Genomic DNA, 18,196 nt, shown 5'->3' with positions numbered 1-18,196 from the left:
TGAGTTCCCTGGTATATCTGAAGAGCCCGATTGACTCCCTTGTGACCACGGCTACAGATTTCAAGCAATTGAAAAGGTAAGTAACAGGACCTGTCAAGAGGCTGTTTATGGTTTTAAGCCATGTCGTCAATACACAGAAAACAAAGTGAGATTCAGACAAACTAAAACATAAAACTGTCCTAGAATCTGCAAAAAGGAAAAATGCTTTCAATGTCTTTATATTAAGTCCATTGGACTATTGTCCATCTTAATCAATACTGGATTAGTTTTTGAATCTTATTTAATATGATCACAATTTCAACTTTATATGGACTTTTCCTGAGCTATAGTTTGTTCACTCTTTCACTTTGTGTGCCTACACTGAAAAGACTGAGTAATTCATCTCTAGAGTCTCCTAAACAGGGTAGTAAAAGCAGCATTAATGAGTCAGCTTTGCTGTTGTCTCCTCATAACTGTCACTAACAGGGAATAGCTTGTTCTTGGCTTTGTACTCTCACTACACCAATCTGCCTCTTTATTCTAACTCCATAGAGCTTGTGGAAGGCAATTTGGTCCTAATTCAAACAGATAAATTGACCACCATCAGCAAACACCAGTGAAGGCCTGGTAGGGATATAAAGATTTTGAAACTATCTTTACCCCTTCATAGCTGATGTTCCTCCAAAACCGTGGTTTGATCACTGGGGCTGCAGCGTGTGTGTCTTAGATCCAGGTATTGCTAGCAAGGAATAACTGGACAACTATGACATTGATCTTGTAGATCATCCCTATAGACCTGTGCCCAGAGATTCTGTATTAAGAGATGTACAATAAGGCAACCACATGGAGCATTTCCAAGTCAGAATACTATTTACAAATGCTTCTTTAGCTGCAAGAGGCCACTGCTTCTTCAGAGCAATCAATACCAGGGAGAAAGTTATCTCTAAGGTGTGTGGGCTGCCATGGGGTTTGCATAGAATATGTACAGCAAATGCACAAAGGGAAGATATTTTCAGAGTTCCTGGACTCCCAAACTTCCTCTATGTGTTTTCCTAATGGTCACAATGATGAACTATGTATCTATTATCTTGATTTTCTCTGTCTCTCTTCCTCTCCAGGTCTTCCCAGCTGGGACCACTGACACAGCCTTGGCCTTCCTTGGTTTCCAAGGTAATGATGACAGAAGAAGCCTGCACCAACAGGCCCTGCTTGAGCCCCTTGGCTGCACTGGTAAGGCTTAGAATTAATTTGCATTCCAGATGCCATGTTGCACCCCAACCTGGTGAGGTTCCTCCATGAGTATCTTGGCCCACAGTCCCTTGCAGCCCTACTCCTCAGCCCTGAACAGGCTCAGTCCAAAGACCCAAACTCCTAATTCTGATCAGTTGCTCAGTCTAAGACCAGAGACCTTCCCTGAGTTCCAGCTCACTGGCAAGGAGTCCCTGAAATCCTGCCTGGTTTACACCAGTCCTTCCTCTAAGGGTTGACCCTGGCACCTTACCTGCCAGAATCCAATTCTTATACTTCTAGCCCACCTCCTACTGGTGACAACCTTCCCTAACACCACACATGAACCACTTCTGGATTTCTGCTCTGCTCAGCCAAACTCACTGGCTGTCTTAGAATCCATCTTTTCTGAAATCAGGACTGAAACTGTTGATTTCCATCAGACATCATGCCTGGTTCCCCTGTTATCCCTTCCAAAGCTACAGTTTGGTTTCTTCAAAAAGACGATTTTTTTTTTTTTTACAAACTGTTTATTTTCCGTCAACCTTTTCCATTTCTATTTCCATTTTGTTTGCCTTTGTGAAAGAGCAGCTTAAGACCACTCAGTGGTTGTTCCTACCTATTCAGTGGCCTGAGCAGTGGGAGCTGCAGACCAGTCTTCCGTGGCCGGCTGGGCACTCCAGTCTTCAGTAGAGAGCTGCTGAATAGGCACTGAGGGCACCTGCATGCCTTCAGACCAGTCTGCGACTTCAGACTGAGTAGCAGTGAACTCAGGAGCTGGAGCTGTCCATTCACCCTGAAATTCCTCCTGGGTCACAGCCTTTGCAGCAGTGGCCTGCTCTTCCTTTTCAATCTCTTCAGGATCTCTGTAGAAGTAGAGATCAGGCATGACCCCCCATGGGTGTTCACGGGAAATGGTGCCACACATGCGCAGAACTTCCCTGGCCAGCATCCACCACATCAGACCCACTGAGTGAGCTCCCTTGTCGTTGCAAGTGATGGCAATGTCCACATGGCGCAGAGGAGAGTCGGTGTTACACAGAGCAATGGTAGGCAGGTTAACACAGGACGCCTCTGTAAGAGGCTGGTGGTCAGCCCTGGGATCAGTAACCACCAGAAGTCTTGGCTCCCGGAAGGCTGCTGGGATCTGGTTAGTGAAGGTTCCAGGAGTGAAGCGGCCAGCAATAGGAGTGGCTCCGGTAGCAGCAGCAAATTTCAGCACAGCTCACTGGCCAGTATTCCTGGACGATATGACACTGACATCAGCTGGGTTTTCTTTTCTTTCTTTTTTTTTTTCCATGCAGAACGTGCCCTCTTTAATACCCATCACCAGGCTAACCCATCCTCCCACGCCCCTCCCCTCTAGAACCCTCAGTTTCTTTCTCAGAGTCCATCGTCTCTCATGGTTTGTCTCCCCCTCCAATTTCACCCCTTCATTCTTCCCCTCCTGCTATCGTCTTCTTTTTTTTTCTTAACATATATTGCATTATTTGTTTCAGAGGTACAGATCTGTGGATTCAACAGTCTTGCACAATTCACAGTGCTCACCATAGCACATACCCTCCCCAGTGTCTATCACCCAGCCACCCCATCCCTCCCACCCCACCCCCCACTCCAGCAACCCTCAGTTTGTTTCCTGAGATTAAGAATTCCTCATATCAGTGAGGTCCTATGATACATGTCTTTCTCCGATTGACTTATTTCGCTCAGCATAACACCCTCCAGTTCCATCCACGTCGTTGCAAATGGCAAGATCTCATTCCTTTTGATGGCTGCATAACATTCCATTGTATATATATACCACCTCTTCTTTATCCATTCATCTGTCGATGGACATCTTGGCTCTTTCCACAGTTTGGCTATTGTGGACATTGCTGCTATAAACATCGGGGTGCACGTACCCCTTCGGATCCCTACATTTGTATCTTAGGGGTAAATACCTAGTAGTGCAATTGCTGGATCGTATGGTAGCTCTATTTTCAGCTTTTTGAGGAACCTCCATCCTGTTTTCTAGAGTGGTTGCACCAGCTTGCGTTCCCACCAGCAGTGTAGGAGGGTTCCCCTTTCTCCGCATCCAAGCCAACATCTGTCATTTCCTGACTTGTTAATTTTAGCCATTCTGACTGGTGTGAGGTGGTATCTCACTGAGGTTTTGATTTGGATTTCCCTGATGCCGAGTGATGTTGAGCACTTTTTCATGTGTCTGTTGGCCATTTGGATGTCTTCTTTGGAAAAATGTCTGTTCATGTCTTCTGCCCATTTCTTGATTGGATTCTTTGTTCTTTGGGTGTTGAGTTTGATAAGTTCTTTATAAATTTTGGATACTAGCCCTTTATCTGATACTGACATCAGCTGGGTTTTCAATGGCAACAATAGCACGAGCTGCCAGCAGAAGCTTCTCCCAGGTTCTCTTCAGATTTATGATGTAGATACCATCACTTTTCCTTTTGTAGATGTACTGTTCCATTTGAAAGTCAAGGTTGGTGCCACCTAAATGGGTTCCTGCTGCAAGGAATTTGAGGACATCCTCCTCCTTCATTTGCAGGACATCAAGAGCCAGACATGTGAAAGTTTCCCTTTAAGTTACGATGGGAACGCAAAACAACGCCGTATGGACCCTTCCCTGGGTAGCGCGGAAAGGACCAAAAAGAAGATATTTCTAAGAGCTGTAGGAGAAATCAAAACCACGGGACCTGGTAACCACTGAATGTAGAGGCTATGAGATTAAAACATAAAATATGACTGAAGTTTCAATTTGCTAGGACTTTTCTCAGTGCCTTAAGTATATTCCAGAGATCTATCTGTACAACAAATCTGGGAGAGGAGGAAGACTGCTGTATCACATTTCACTTTAAGTGAATGACTCCCCTTGGAGCTGTAGATGACACCAAGTGCAGAGCCTTACACCACAGCTTTCAACAAGGGGGTCAGAAGATGAGCCAGAGGTGAAGGTGAAAGTCAGAATCCAGCTTACAACAGCCCTCTGTTTATATTATCCCACTTACTCCTCACACAAACCCAAGCAGGTAAGATTATCCCCATCTTATCCAGAAAACACTGGGGCTCATAAAGTTTAACTTGCTCAAAATCACTCACTTTCATAATTGTGAAGCTGAGAATTGAGCCTCGATATGTCAGATTCTAACACTAGAACTCTAACCATAAGCTACAATGCCTTCCTAGGAGAAACTTAGAAAAGCAGCAACCAGAGGCAGGGAAGACAACCAGAAGGCAATGGATCAAAGGAGCCATGGAGGAGAAAGTGGCCAGTAGGGTCCAGTGCTGCAGAGAGTCAGGTAATGTAAGAACTGAAAGGGACAACGTATGTGGCAAATTATATTTATAGAAATAAGTGCACATTGTTAGTTATGTGCCAGGAACCATGCTAAATGCTTTAGCTGTATTAATTCTTTTAAACCTTAAAATGGTCCCCAGGGATAGGCTCATTGTATTGATAAACACAAAATAAGACACAGGAAGGTTAAATAATTTGCTTAAGTTCATACAGCTAGCAGGGAGTGGAGTCTGGATTTGAATCCTGGCAAGTGGGCTCCAGGCTCTGCAGGCTTAGTCCTCCTGGGAGGTCTCTCAGCAAGAACAGTTTTGGTGGGGTGATGCAATCCAGCCAACTTGCAGCTTGGCTATGAAGGGAAGGAGAAGAAGAAAGCAGGAGTTCAAGAGGTTAGGGAAGGGGGAGGGGATGTCTTAGTTTCCTAGGACTGTCATAACAAAGTACTACCAACTAAATGGCTTAAAACAACAGAAATGTATTTTCTCAGTTCTAGAGGTTACAAATCCAAAATCAAGATGTTGAAAGGTAGAAATCAACCACAAGAAAAAACCTGGAAAGAGCACAGATATACGAGGTTAAATAACATGTTACTAAACAATGAATGGGTCAACCAAGAAATCAGAGAAGAAATCAAAAATTACATAGAAATGAAAATAAAAATACAACAAACAGTCCAAAATCTTTAGGTTGCAGCAAAAGATTTGTAAGAGAGAAGTTTATAGCAATACAGGCCTACTTCAAAAAGCAAGAAAAAAAAATCTCATATACACAACCTAACCTCACACCTAAGGAGCTAGACAAAGAAAAACAAACAAAACCTAAAACCAGCAGAAGGAAGGAAATAATAAAGATTAGAGCAAAAATAAATGATATAGAAACTAAAAAAAAAAAAAAAATAGAACACATCAATGAAACCAGGTGGAGTTGGTTCTTTGAAAAGATCAACAAAATTGATAAACCAAGCCAGAATCATCAAAGAGAGAGAGAGAGAGAACTCAAACAAAATCATAAATGAAAGAGGAGAAATAACAACCAACAACACAGAAATACAAATGATTAAAGAGGATATTATGAAAAGTTATATGCCAACAAATTGGACAACCTAGAAGAAAAGGATAAATTCCTAGAATCATATAACCCACCAAAACTGAAGCAGGAAGAAATAGAAAATTTGAACAGACTGATTACCTGCAATGAAATTGAATCAGTAATCAAAAAACTCCCAACAAACAAAATTCCAAGGCCAGAGAGCTTCACAGCTGAATTCTACCAAACATCTAAAGAAGAGTTAATACCGGGACACCTGGGTGGCTCAGTTGGTTAAGCGGCTGCCTTCGGCTCAGGTCATGATCCCAGAGTCCTGGGATCAAACACCACATCGGGCTCCCTGCTCAGCGGGGAGCCTGCTTCTCTCTCTCCCTCTGCCTGTTGCTCTGCCTACTTGTGATCTCTCTGTCAGAGAAATAAATAAAATTGTTATTAAAAAAAAAAGAACAAGAGTTAATACCTATTCTTCTTAAACTATTCCCAAAAATAGAAGAAGGAGGAAAACTTCTAAATTCATTCTATGAGGCCAACATTACCCTGATACCAAAATCAGATAAAGACACCACAAAAAAAAAAAGAGAACTATACGCCATTATCTTTGGTGAACATAGATGTAAAAATCCTCAACAAAATATTAACAAACTGAATCCAGGAATACATTAAAAAAATCATTCACCACAACCAAGTGGGATTTATTCCCAGGCTGCAAGGGTGGTTCAATATTCTCAAATCAATCAATGTGATACATCACATCAATAAGAGAAAGGATAAAAACCATATGATCATTTCAGTAGATGCAGAAAAAGCACTTGACAAAGTACAACATCCATTCATGATAAAAATCCTCAATAAAGTAGGTTTAGAAGGAACATACCTCAAAATAATAAAGGCCATATATGAAAAACCCACAGCTGACATCATACTCAATGGGGAAAAACTGAGAGCTTTTCCCCTAAGGTCAGGAATAAGAAAAGGATGTCCACTCTCACCCCTTTTATTCAACATAGTACTGAAAGCCCTAGCCACAACAATCAGACAGGAAAAAAGAAATGAAAGGCATTCGAATAGTAAGGCAGAAGTAAAACTTTCATTATTTGCACAGGACCTGGATACTCTATATAGAAAACCCTAAACTCTACCAAAAAACTATGAGAATTGATAAATGACTTTAGTAAGTTTCAGGATACAAAATTAATACACAGAAATCCATTGCATTTCTACACACTAATAGTGCAGCAGCAGAAAGAGAAATTAAGAAGAGAATCCCATTTACAATTGCACCAAAGATAATAAAATACCTAGGAATAAACTTAACCAAAGAAGTGAAAGACGTGTACTCTAAAAATTGTAAAACACTGATGAAAGAAATTAAAGAAGACACAAAGAAATGGAGAGACGTCCCATACTCATGGAGTGGAAGAATACATATTATTAAAATGTCTATACTGCCCAAAGCAATCTATAGAATTTATAGATTTAATGCAATCCCTATCAACATACCAACAGTATTTTTCACAAAACTATAATAAATAATCCTAAAATTTGTATGGAACCACAGAAGACCTCAAACAGCCAAAGCAATCTTGAAAAAGAAAAACAAAACTGGAAGTATCACAATTCCAGACTTCAAGTTATATTACAAAAATGTAGTAATCAAACAGTATGGTACTGGCACAAAAATAGGTATATAAATCAATGGAAGAGAACAGAAAGCCCAGAAATAAACCCACAACTATATGGTCAATTAATCTTCAACAAATGAGGAAAGACTATGCAATGGAAAAAAGATAGTCTCTTCAACAAATGGTGTTGGGAAAACTGGAGAGCTACATGCAGAAGAATGAAACTGGACCACTGTCTTATACCATACCCAAAAATAAACTCAAAATGGATTAATGACTTAAATGTGAGACCTGAAACCATAAAAATCCTAGAAGAGAGCAGAGGCAGTAATTTCTCTGACATTGGTCATAGCAACCTAAAGAAGATGGAATATTACTCAGCCATAAAAAGAATGAAATCTTGCCATTTGCAACAACATGTACGGATCTAGAGAGTATAATGCTACAGGAAATAAGTCAGTCAGAGAAAGACAAATACCAAATTATTTCACTCATATGTGGAATTTAAGAAACAAAAAATAAACAAAGGGAAAAAAAGAGAGCCTTAACTCTTAACTGTAGAGAACAAACAGATGGTTACCAGAAGGGAAGAGGGTGGGGGATGGGTGAAATAGTTGATGAGGATTAAAAGTACATTTAATCTTGAGGTGCCTGGGTGGCTCAGTTGGTTAAGCATCTGCCTCCGGCTCAAGTCATGATCCCAAAGTCCTGGGATCGAGCCTCCCATCAGGCTCCTTATTCAGTGGGGAGTCTGCTTCTCCCTCTGCTGCTCCCCCTGCTCATGCTCCCTCTCCCTCCTTCTCTCTCTCTCTCAAATAAATAAATAAAATCTTTTTTTTAAAGAAAGTACAATTAGGGTGGGGGGATGGGTTAGCCTGGTGATGGGTATTAAGGAGGGCATGTACCGCATGGAGCACTGGGTGTTATACGCAAGCAATGAATCATAGAACACTACATCAAATAAATAAATAAATAAATAAATAAATAAATAAATAAATAAGAAATAAAAAAGAAGGACGGAATCCTCACAGCAAAAAAAAAAAGTACAATTAATCTTGATGAACACTGAGTAATATATGGAACTGCTGAATCACTATATCATACACCTGAAACTAATATAACACTGTATGTTAATTAACTGGAATTTAAATACATACATACATATATAAACAAACAAAAGATGTTGAAAGGGCCATGCTCCCTCCAGAGACTCTAAGGGAGGATCCTTCCTTGCCTCTTCCAGTCCCTGGTAGATGCATGTGTTCCTTAGCTTGTGGCAACATCACTGCAATCTCTGCCTCAGTCTTCACATGGCTCCTTCCCTGTGTGTCTGTGTCTCTGTGTCTCCACATGGCATTCTCTTTGTGTGTCTGTGTCCAAATTTCCCTCTTCTAATAGGACATCAGTCACATTGGACTAAGGTCCTTCCTAATGACCTCATCTTGATGAAATCTGCAAAGACCCTATTTCCAAATGTTGCATTCATAGGTCCTAGGGGTTAGGACTTCAACATATCTTTTTGGGGGAGGAGGATACAATTCAACCCCTGACAGGAGCCATGGTCCAAAGGAGGGTTTTTAAGATAAAAATGGGAAGGATGCTCTACAAGCTCTTTTAAAATAACATTTTATTAAAGATCAGTAGTCAAGTCATGGTTCTTTCCAAATGAGCAGAAAATGTGATTATCTGCATCCTAAGAAAGGCTTGCCATGCCTGGCATATCATTTTCAGTATTCTGCTTTGATTTAATGAGTCTGAGAAGGACAGAGTCTCAGAGCGTTTGCCAGGAACATTCTGGTACTATCCATCTATCACAACCTCCCCAGCTCATGTCTCCCCTGAGCAATAAGAAAGCAGAACCGAGGCCCATGTCAAGCAGCACGGTTAACTCTCAATCACACAGGCTGACAGAGGCAAGAAGTTGTGTAAACACTAAAATGAACAAAAACTTTTCAACTGGCTAGAATTTGGTTGGTTTTTCTATTCATGTTTTCTTAGACAATTTTTAAGAATCATTTGTAATCCCTCGGTTTATTTTTTAAAATATTGTATTTATTTATTTTTGAGAGAGCGAGAAAGAGAGCATGAGCGGTGGGGATGGGCAGAGGGAGAAGCAGACTCCCGCTGAGCAGGGAGCCCAATGCCGGACTCGATCCCGGGACCCTGGGATCATGACCTGAGCCGAAGGCAGCTGCTTAACCGACTGAGCCACCCAGGTGCACCAGTAATTCCTCAGTTTATATCAAATGGAAGAAGCAATTCAAGTAAGTAGCCTAGAAATAGCTGGGTTAGCAACAAAATCGAATCTGGGAGTAAATGATCAGTGCAGATAATCCACACACTTCTAAGTAAGAATTAGCTACACTTATAATATTAATAATAGGTTGATCCAACACCTAAGACATTGGCATCAAAATTTTACTTTAAATAATTCCAGGGTAGTATTAGTTATATTAAAGAAACTGCCACTTACAACACTTAGGTATTCATTACTTTCTCCCAAAATGTTTAATTATTATCTGCTTCTTCCTGATTAGTTTGACATAGTATCATAAGCATGGAAATTTAGCAAAAACTTTAATTAAAAAACACCAATAAAGAATGAGCAGGTAGTAGCTGTCAAAGAGTATCTAATGCTGTGAGACATTTGTGATTCACACTGTCTTTGCTCTTGAAATTCATAACCACTGTATTCACAGTACTGAAAGAAAAAAATGACACCTCCCAGCCAGGGCAGAAGACATCAACATTATCAAGGGACAAGAGTGCTCTTAAAACAAATACAATATTTTATTCCAATAATGTCAATTATTACCCAAAACTTTTGAAAGACTCCTTTCCTATAATTACCCCCAGAGTGTATAAAATATTCTTTTTAATTCTTTCATTAATTTAGCAAATTCTTATTTAGTGCCTGCCATGTATGTGACATTGTGCTAGGTGTCATTGATTTTTTAAAAGATTCAAGAGTAATTCAGAGCAAAATCAGACACATGGTATTGTTAATCAAGCAGGGTAATGCCATTTTTTTTTAAGATTTATTTATTTGAGAGACAGAGAGCAGGGGAGGGGCAGAGGGAAAGGGAGAGAATCTCAAGCAGACTCCCTGTTGAGCATGGAGTCCAACACAGGGCTCAGTCCCATGACCCTGAGATCGCAACCTGAGCGGAAACCAAGAGTCAGATGCTCAACCAGCTGCACCACCAAGGTGCCCCTAGAGTAACGCCATTTAGATCAAAAAAATGTTTCACAGAAAGTATGCTGCCAGGCAAAGTATAGTTCACTCTTTCTGCATCAAAATAGAGCCCTTGAGATGGTTTCAGAATTTCTTCAGAATAAGTCTGGCTGACACCGGACTTTGGAGGATCAATTTTTAGCAAACAATGCCACTGATTTCAGAGAATCTATCCGCATTGCCTTATTGTGTGATTGCAGACACTCTGTCCCCTCAAGCCTCAAGACTGAAATCACACATTCAGGCTGAGCCCACCAGGCATCACCATCATCTAGTATCTTCTCCAGAGACGGTCATCCTTTCTCCAGTTTCCCTTGAAAGATCTAAACAAATGGTGAGTCATTGTGATTTCTATGCATCACTGCAAATATAAAGCACACTCTCACAGAGCTTCCACTCGTGCCTACACTGTCCTTTAGAATGAGCCCATTTCTCTCCCTAATTTGCTCTTCAAGGGAGGGTAAGTGTAAGCCAACACTGCAGATAGACATGAGTAACTGGTTGACCCATTTATACAGCAGTATGACAATGTGTTATCTGCATTTCCTAATACTCATGTCCTTGAGTGTCCTCATATTCCATTTGAGTGTGGGCAGAAACTATGATTTGCTTCTAACTAACAGAATATGGTAAAGGTGATGGGATGTCACTTCTATGATTATGTTACATAAGACTGTAATGTCTGGCTCACTAGCAGGCTTTCTTTCTTGTGAGCTTTCTTAAAGCAAATCACCATGTCTTGAGCTGCCCTACAGGGAGGCCCACATGGCAAAGAACTGAGGGTAGCCTCCAGCCAACCAAAACCTGAAGTCCTCAGTCCTACCACCCACAAGAAATTGAATTCTGCCAACAACCGTGTGAGCTTGGAGGCAGATCCTTCCCCGTTCAAACCCTGAGAGAAGACCACAGTCTCAGCTGACACCTTAAAGCCGAGATCCTATAGCAGAGGACCTTCTGAGCTGTGCCTTGCTCCTAACATTTCATCTCCACAGCCTTGCTTGTTAGTAGCTTTGCTTGGTTATTCACTTCACATAAAGTGCCCACTAATTGTCAAAAACTCCAGGATAATTCTACAACTATCAACAGCCGGCATGTTTCATGGTCAGTCCGGATTACTGGTATCTCGGTGTGTATCAACATGCTGGAATGTGCCACAGCCATGCCTGTGCATCCTGTGCCAGGGGAGAAAGCCAGTCCTGTTCTTCATAGTTACCTTCTGGAGTAAACAGGGAAACCAAAATAGGCAAATCCATAGAGATAGAAAGCAACCTAGTGATTGCCAGGGCTAGAAGAAGAGAAGAATGAGGAAGGAGGTGCTTAATGGGTACAGGGCTTCCTTCTGGGATGATGAAAATGTCTCGGAACTAGAAAGAGGTGATGGCTGTGTCACACTGTGAATGTATTAAATGCCACTGAATTGTACACTTTAAAATGGTTAATGGTTATTTTATGTTATGTGAATTTTACCACAATCAAACACAAAGAAAAAAAGAGTAACTAGAGATAAGCAGGGACCAAGAAGGCTTTGAAGGTTTCAGAGAAATAATTTTTGAATCATAAAGGAAGGTCAGTCTGGTCACTTTTCCAAGAGGAAAAAATCAAAAGCAGCTTACTACACATACTACTTCCAGATGCTATATTCATGGATCCTAAAAGGTCGATGACGGTAAGACTTACCATTGACATTAAAGATACACATTGACTGTAAGACTTATCTATGATTGTAGAAGCACTAAAATGTAAGAATCATTACACTCAAAGGTAAATACTATCACAGATAAAATAAACATGGTTACTACTAATTTAAGCAGATATGTTTTACTTAACGCATCTACAATGTAACTTAGAATGCACTGATACAAAGTGGAAAAACTCCAATGTCAACTATGGAAAAAATGCATAGACTGGAAGATAACAGGTCATTTGTTTCCTCTGAATAGAGGAATCATGGATGAGTTTTCCCATCTTCTTTAGATGCTTTTGAAAAGTGGCATGAGAGGCTTCCCTCGCCTTTCATCTTCGTGCCTTCCCATCTTCTGCTGGTAAGAAGAGGATGGAGCCCCAGCAGGAGAGTGATAAAGAAGAATCGGAGGAGCCCAAGAAAGAGGGACTTCTGACCACTCATGCACGGAGAGTCAGCACAGCCTGAAAGGACACCCAAAGGAAATGGTAGCAGAACATTTGCACCATTCCCTGGCCTCCGAGTGATTTTGTGGTCCACTGTAAATAAAGGTTCTTTCGGGTGGTAGACAGAGCCAGAAGCCTACCCAGCTGTTTCTGGGCATAAAGCCAGGGTTATACATTTTATCCAAAATTTTTGCTTTGAGCATATACTGCTTCATAGTCAGAATAAACAAACAAAAATGGGGAAATGGACTAATATTAACCCCTGCCTTACTCCCTTTAGTCAACCAAGCAGGTGGTTTTTAGGAGGTGACAGGTCATTTTCTGCTAAAATCCCAAGAGAAGCTGAAATTTCACTTCAAGTAAAGAAAAAAGAATAAGTGAAAGACAGTGTCACATTTCTCTTTGGAAAGTGCTGGCTTTTTCTGAATTCTAATGGACTGTATGTCATTGAAACATTTAAGTGGCCTGAATGATTCTTCTTTTCAGGAGGATAATGGATGTGACACAGGTGCTAAAGGATGAATAGGAAGCAAGAATATGAGGCAAGCAGATACTGAAAAGAGACCTCATAAAAAGCTTTTAGTTCTTTTTATTATTCACATCCCTGAATGGATATGTCTGCAAATTTATTATAAAAATCAACTTTCCACATTTGGAAATGATGTAGTAGAGTATCAGTTCATTCCTCCCCCTAACCCCCCAAAATACCTCCAGATGATGCTGTTTTTGCATTGAAGTATTAATGTTCCCACCTTAATCTTTACATATTGATTACTACTCACTGACTAGAGTAATTGCCTACACATGAAGTATCTTGTAGCCTTGAAAGATGTTCTTCACTTCTTGGAACATCACATCATCATGCCTGTCATGATTAGACAGTATCACATTTGCCTTGCTCAGCTGAAATGGAGACATTTCACTAGCCTTAATGATGCCTACCTGACAACCAATTCATTTGGGAATGAGCCTAATGTTTTGTCACTGAAGGACACAAAGTAGCTTTCAGAGATCTAAGAAAAGAGACAGTGACAAGTTATGTTAAGCAAACTACTTTTGTTTCTTCGCCAGCAGGCAAAAGTGTTACAAGGAAAGTGTTCCAACTCTTGGATTTGAAGTGATATAGCCAAAAATGAAGTTATCAACTCTTACAGCTTAAAGAGAACTCTAAAGATCTAGTCCAAAGATTCCTTGGCCATCAGGATCTACCTGCAGATACCTGAACCTTACCTAGAAGATCAACAAGCTAGTTGCAACCTCCAAGTTTCTTCTTTCCACAGTCCCTGACATTTCCACTCAGATAAGAAATGCTTACAACAACCACTCCTACCCATGCGTGTATGCACAGGCATGCACTCAATTCTTTTTTTTTAATTTAAATTCAATTAATTACCATATAAAGTATTATTAGTTTCAGAGGTAGAGTTCAGTGATTCATCAGTTGCATGTAACACCCAGTGCTCATTACATCACATGCCCTCCTTAATGTCCATCACCCTGTTACCTCATCCCCCCATCCCCTTGCTCTCAATTCTTTTAGTCAACCAATAACTGCTTATGGAGCCGCCGAAACGTGCTGTATACTAAGATAGGTCACAGGGAACATAAAGGTGAATAAAGCATGATTCCCTGCCTTCAAGTAGCTCAGAATCTTATAAAGACAGGCATTAACAAATACAATATAATACTGTCAGCAAAGGCCTGTAGAAGTAGAAATAAGGAAGTAATCAATTCATGAGAATTCTCCCTGAGTAAGATGACATTTGCATCAGGTATTACAAACTGAGTAGGCATTCCACAGACAGACATAGGAGAAGCAGGAAAAGGAAGTCCAGACAGAGACCTTGGTAGGCAAAATCTTAGAAACATGCATGCTCAGGATGAGCAGGGATGGGAAGTACACACAGATCAAGAAGCAAGGCGGCAGAAGGAAGTTGATAGGAAGGCAGATTTAAAGCCAAAATGTGCGCAGCCTCAAAGGCCATGCAAAGGAAACTCAATTTATCCCATAGGTAAATGAAGGAGCCAACACAAGGTTTTAATTTAAATGCACTGTGTTGTCTTATTCAAATTGATTGTCTCTCAGAACCTGGCATAACAGCCTCTCTCACAATATAAACGTTTGTGCAGGAGGGTAGTCGCTGCTCAGCAGACCATCAGATTTGTGTTTCAGAAAGATATCACTGAGAACAGTGCAGAGAATGAACTGGAAGGTGGGAGACACTGCAACAGAGACGCGTAAAGAGGCTCCTGCAATAATTTGGGTAGGAGCTAATGCTGATGAGGGAACAGAAGGCAAGCCGAGGACAAAGCAGAAGCTGACACCCCACAACACGCCCCCGCCATGGGATATATGTGACATGCCTCAGGCACTCCTGGCTGCCCTAAAGGAAAAACAAATAGTTAACTTGTAGAGATCATAATCCTGTAAGACCTGAGTCTCCCTCAGTTTACGAATGTCCTAGTGATTTACTAGGAATAAGCTTTCTTATCAATAGCCTAACTTCCAGAGACCCATAACTCAGTTTCCTGAAGCCCTAACATCATCCTCCCCTTCATAAAATTGAGGGAGGCTGAGGCAGAAGGAAATGTAAACAAAATTGAATTTCTTTTAAACCTGCAGCCCATTGATAAGGACATGTGATAAGAAGAATGTAACATTCCTCCAGGAAGCTCCCAACTATCTATCTAGTAAGTTAATGCCTTAACCTGACCATGGCAAGGCCTCCGGTATCCTGTGAGTCCTGTGAGTCTTCTTTAACATACGAAAGTACTTTCTCGAAACCTCCCTTTTTCCTTACCTTCCTCAACCCCATAGTATAATCAGCCATCCCTCACAATCCCAGTGCAGCAGCTCTTTCTGCCCATGGGTCCTGTCCCCATGCTTTAATAAACCACCATTCTGCGCCAAAGACACCTCAAGAATTCTTTCTTGGTCGTGGGCCCCAGACTTCACCCCACCGAACCTCCCCTATATTCCAAAACCACCTCAATGCTGTCCTAAGGACGGTGCTATGGCAAGGGTAAGTTGACCAGGCACTCGGGAGAAAGAATGAATGGGACTCTGCTCCTGACTGGCTGTGGGAACTGAGGGAAACAGACAGGAATTTGAGATGACACTCAGATTTCTAACTTAACAATGAGTGTTCCCAAATGGCTCGGTCCCCCTAGCAGCTCAAAGGGGAGGCAGAAGTTGATAGGATCCAGATCACAGCTGGAAGGGGTAGACTTGGACAGGGGGTAGGCTGCCTCTTTTTCTTTTTTGAGTCAAAAAGAAGGAAGCACAAAGGAAAATAAAGGAGCTTCCACATAGTGACCTCAGGTCCATCCAAAGCCCTTTAATATATGAAAAAAACTACAGCTCGGAGCAATGAAGGGGGCTACCAAAGACCACACAATACAGTAGAAGCATAGCCAGAGCAATTCAAGAAGTTTCCCCAGGGCTCCTCCCATGATATTACAATGTTTCCTTTTATAAATTAAGACAACACCAAACACTTTAGCTTCCTGAGCATGGAAATAGAAGAGAAGACATAACATGTTTGTAAATTAAGAGACACTGTAAACAGCTATGCCTCCTGCTCTTCTGAATGTCTAGCTCTTGGCGATTCATTTTGTAACCCGGCACATTGGAACATTTCTTTATTCTAAGGAGAATAGTTGGAAAGATCAACAGATACAGTCATACTAACCCTGAGGCCATGGTTTTTGTAATGTGACAAATAAAGGTTTTTTGAATGAATTAAATGCAGGTGAGTGCAGACCTCAGAGTTAAGTTTTCAAAAAAGCAAACTTAGTTTTGCATACCCTAATTGAAAAGGAGGCAAGAAAAGGTGTTACTGATGCATCAGAATATATTTCTGCTGTCTTTGCACTGAATCTCCTAAAAATAAGGGATTCAGATTTACTAACTTGTCTTTATTCATCCAAAAATCAATGTTTGGGATGCAATAGATTGAATTCAAGGTTTCGAGATATAATTTGGGAGTTGCTGGAGATACAGCAAATATTGATCAGAGTAACTTCATGTTTCTTATTGATATTTCTTTCTTTACTATCTGCTTAAAATGTCCAAGTTCTAATGCATGACCAGTCCTTCCCTCCAGCCAGGTCACGTAAGTGTCACCCAAGTGGTTCCCACTATGTTTTGGGCTAACTTCAACATCCTGATGGAACATGAAAGTTTTGTTTAATCCAAACACCCCAGTGAAGAATTAATATAGAAACAAGGGAAGACAGATTGCTTCAACATTCAATTTTAACTTCCATATATCATACACTAATAAAATAATCAAGACTATCTGTCAAAGTGTCTGACATATAAAAGACACTAAGCAGTTTTTAATATCTCAGTGGAGAGGTCATGTCAGTAATACAAATCATGGTTAATTTTTTAGACCTTTCAAATTACCTCAGTAACATTAGGATGGAAGGCGATTTTTATGCATCTCAGATGGTGCTGGTGACAAAGGAGGTAAATGGAACCACAACAAGAACCCATGGGAATTTTAAATGGAGTGAAGGAATCCAGATGCTGGCTTTCTAATTTGTGCCTGGATGCATGATATGGGCATCTTCTGAAACACTGTTTTAGCCCAGAGACCATCCCTGACCCCTCCACTCAGCCAGGTCCCCTTGTCATCTGCTTTTCATCTAGCACATGCCCTATGATTATGCTAATCTCTCTATACTGTAATTCTTTCTTTTTTTTTTTTTTTTTTTTTTTTTTGGTATTACCTCTTTAATTGCCTGTCTTTCCCACCAGGCAGGAAGCTCCATAAAGTCAGGCTGTCTGTACTATTCATCATTGTAAGCCCAGAGCTTGGCAAGCGCCTCACACATTGCAGGTGCCTAGTAAGTATTTCTTGAATGAATGAATTGGTAAATAAGTGAAAGATGGAATGAAATGGTTTTCTGAATCAACTTTTTTTTCTGAAGAGACTTGTCCATTATCAGACATATGTTACTAAAAATAATAAACAGTAGTATATTGTAAAGGATTTGAGTTTGGGGTGGGGAAGAATGCTAGATGCTCTGTTCATTTTAATAGCTATTAGTGCTCTTTTCCTTTTTCCTGTACTAGAATCCCTTTGGCCAGAGCTTTACTGTAATTTTAGTTGACTGCAGCGACATCTACTGCTGAGATGGAGGAAGAGTCACCTCTTCCCCTTGCAGATTGCAGGTGGTGCCTGAGACAAGACTTCAGGGCATTCAGGTGTCACCCTATCATCCTACATAATGAGTCTTACAGACTGTTATTTCCACTTTACAATAGGAAACTGGAGTGTATATTCATTAACCTATCCCACAGCAAATGAGCGACAGAGCCCTCAATACCACCTCCTGGCTACAGTGCCTCTCACTAGAACCTTGCTGAATGAGGAGGGGGGATGATTATGGCAGAAATGCCTCGCTAGGGACACCTGAGTGGCTCAGTTGGGTAGGCGTCCAACTCTGGATTTCAGTTCAAGTCATGATCTCAGGGTTGTGAGAACGAGCCCCACATCAGGATGGCCATGGAGTCTGCTTAAGATTCAGAAAGAAAAAAAGAAAAGAAAAGAAAGAAAGAAAGAAAGAAAAAGAAAAGAAAGGAAGGAAGGAAGGAAAGGAAGAGAGAAAGAAGAAAGAAAGAAAGAAAGAAAGAAAGAAAGAAAGAAAGAAAGAAAG

The 18,196-nt window shown here is 40.8% G+C and overlaps 1 protein-coding gene and 1 pseudogene across 3 annotated transcripts in view; both read right to left on the bottom strand.

The window, feature by feature from the left end:
* Window positions 1-18,196, bottom strand: part of ARMH4 (armadillo like helical domain containing 4) — a 228,843-nt gene that overhangs the window by 40,213 nt on the left and 170,434 nt on the right. The window lies entirely within an intron of this gene.
* LOC118002460 lies at window positions 1,784-15,360 on the bottom strand (annotated as a pseudogene).

Source organism: Mirounga leonina, unplaced genomic scaffold, assembly GCF_011800145.1.
Source record: "Mirounga leonina isolate KUSES-001 unplaced genomic scaffold, KU_Mleo_1.0 Mir_82, whole genome shotgun sequence".
NCBI classification, from domain to species: Eukaryota; Metazoa; Chordata; class Mammalia; order Carnivora; family Phocidae; genus Mirounga; species Mirounga leonina.
The sequence above is the reverse complement of the archived record's forward strand: the minus strand, read 5'-3'. Positions and strand labels throughout refer to the sequence as shown.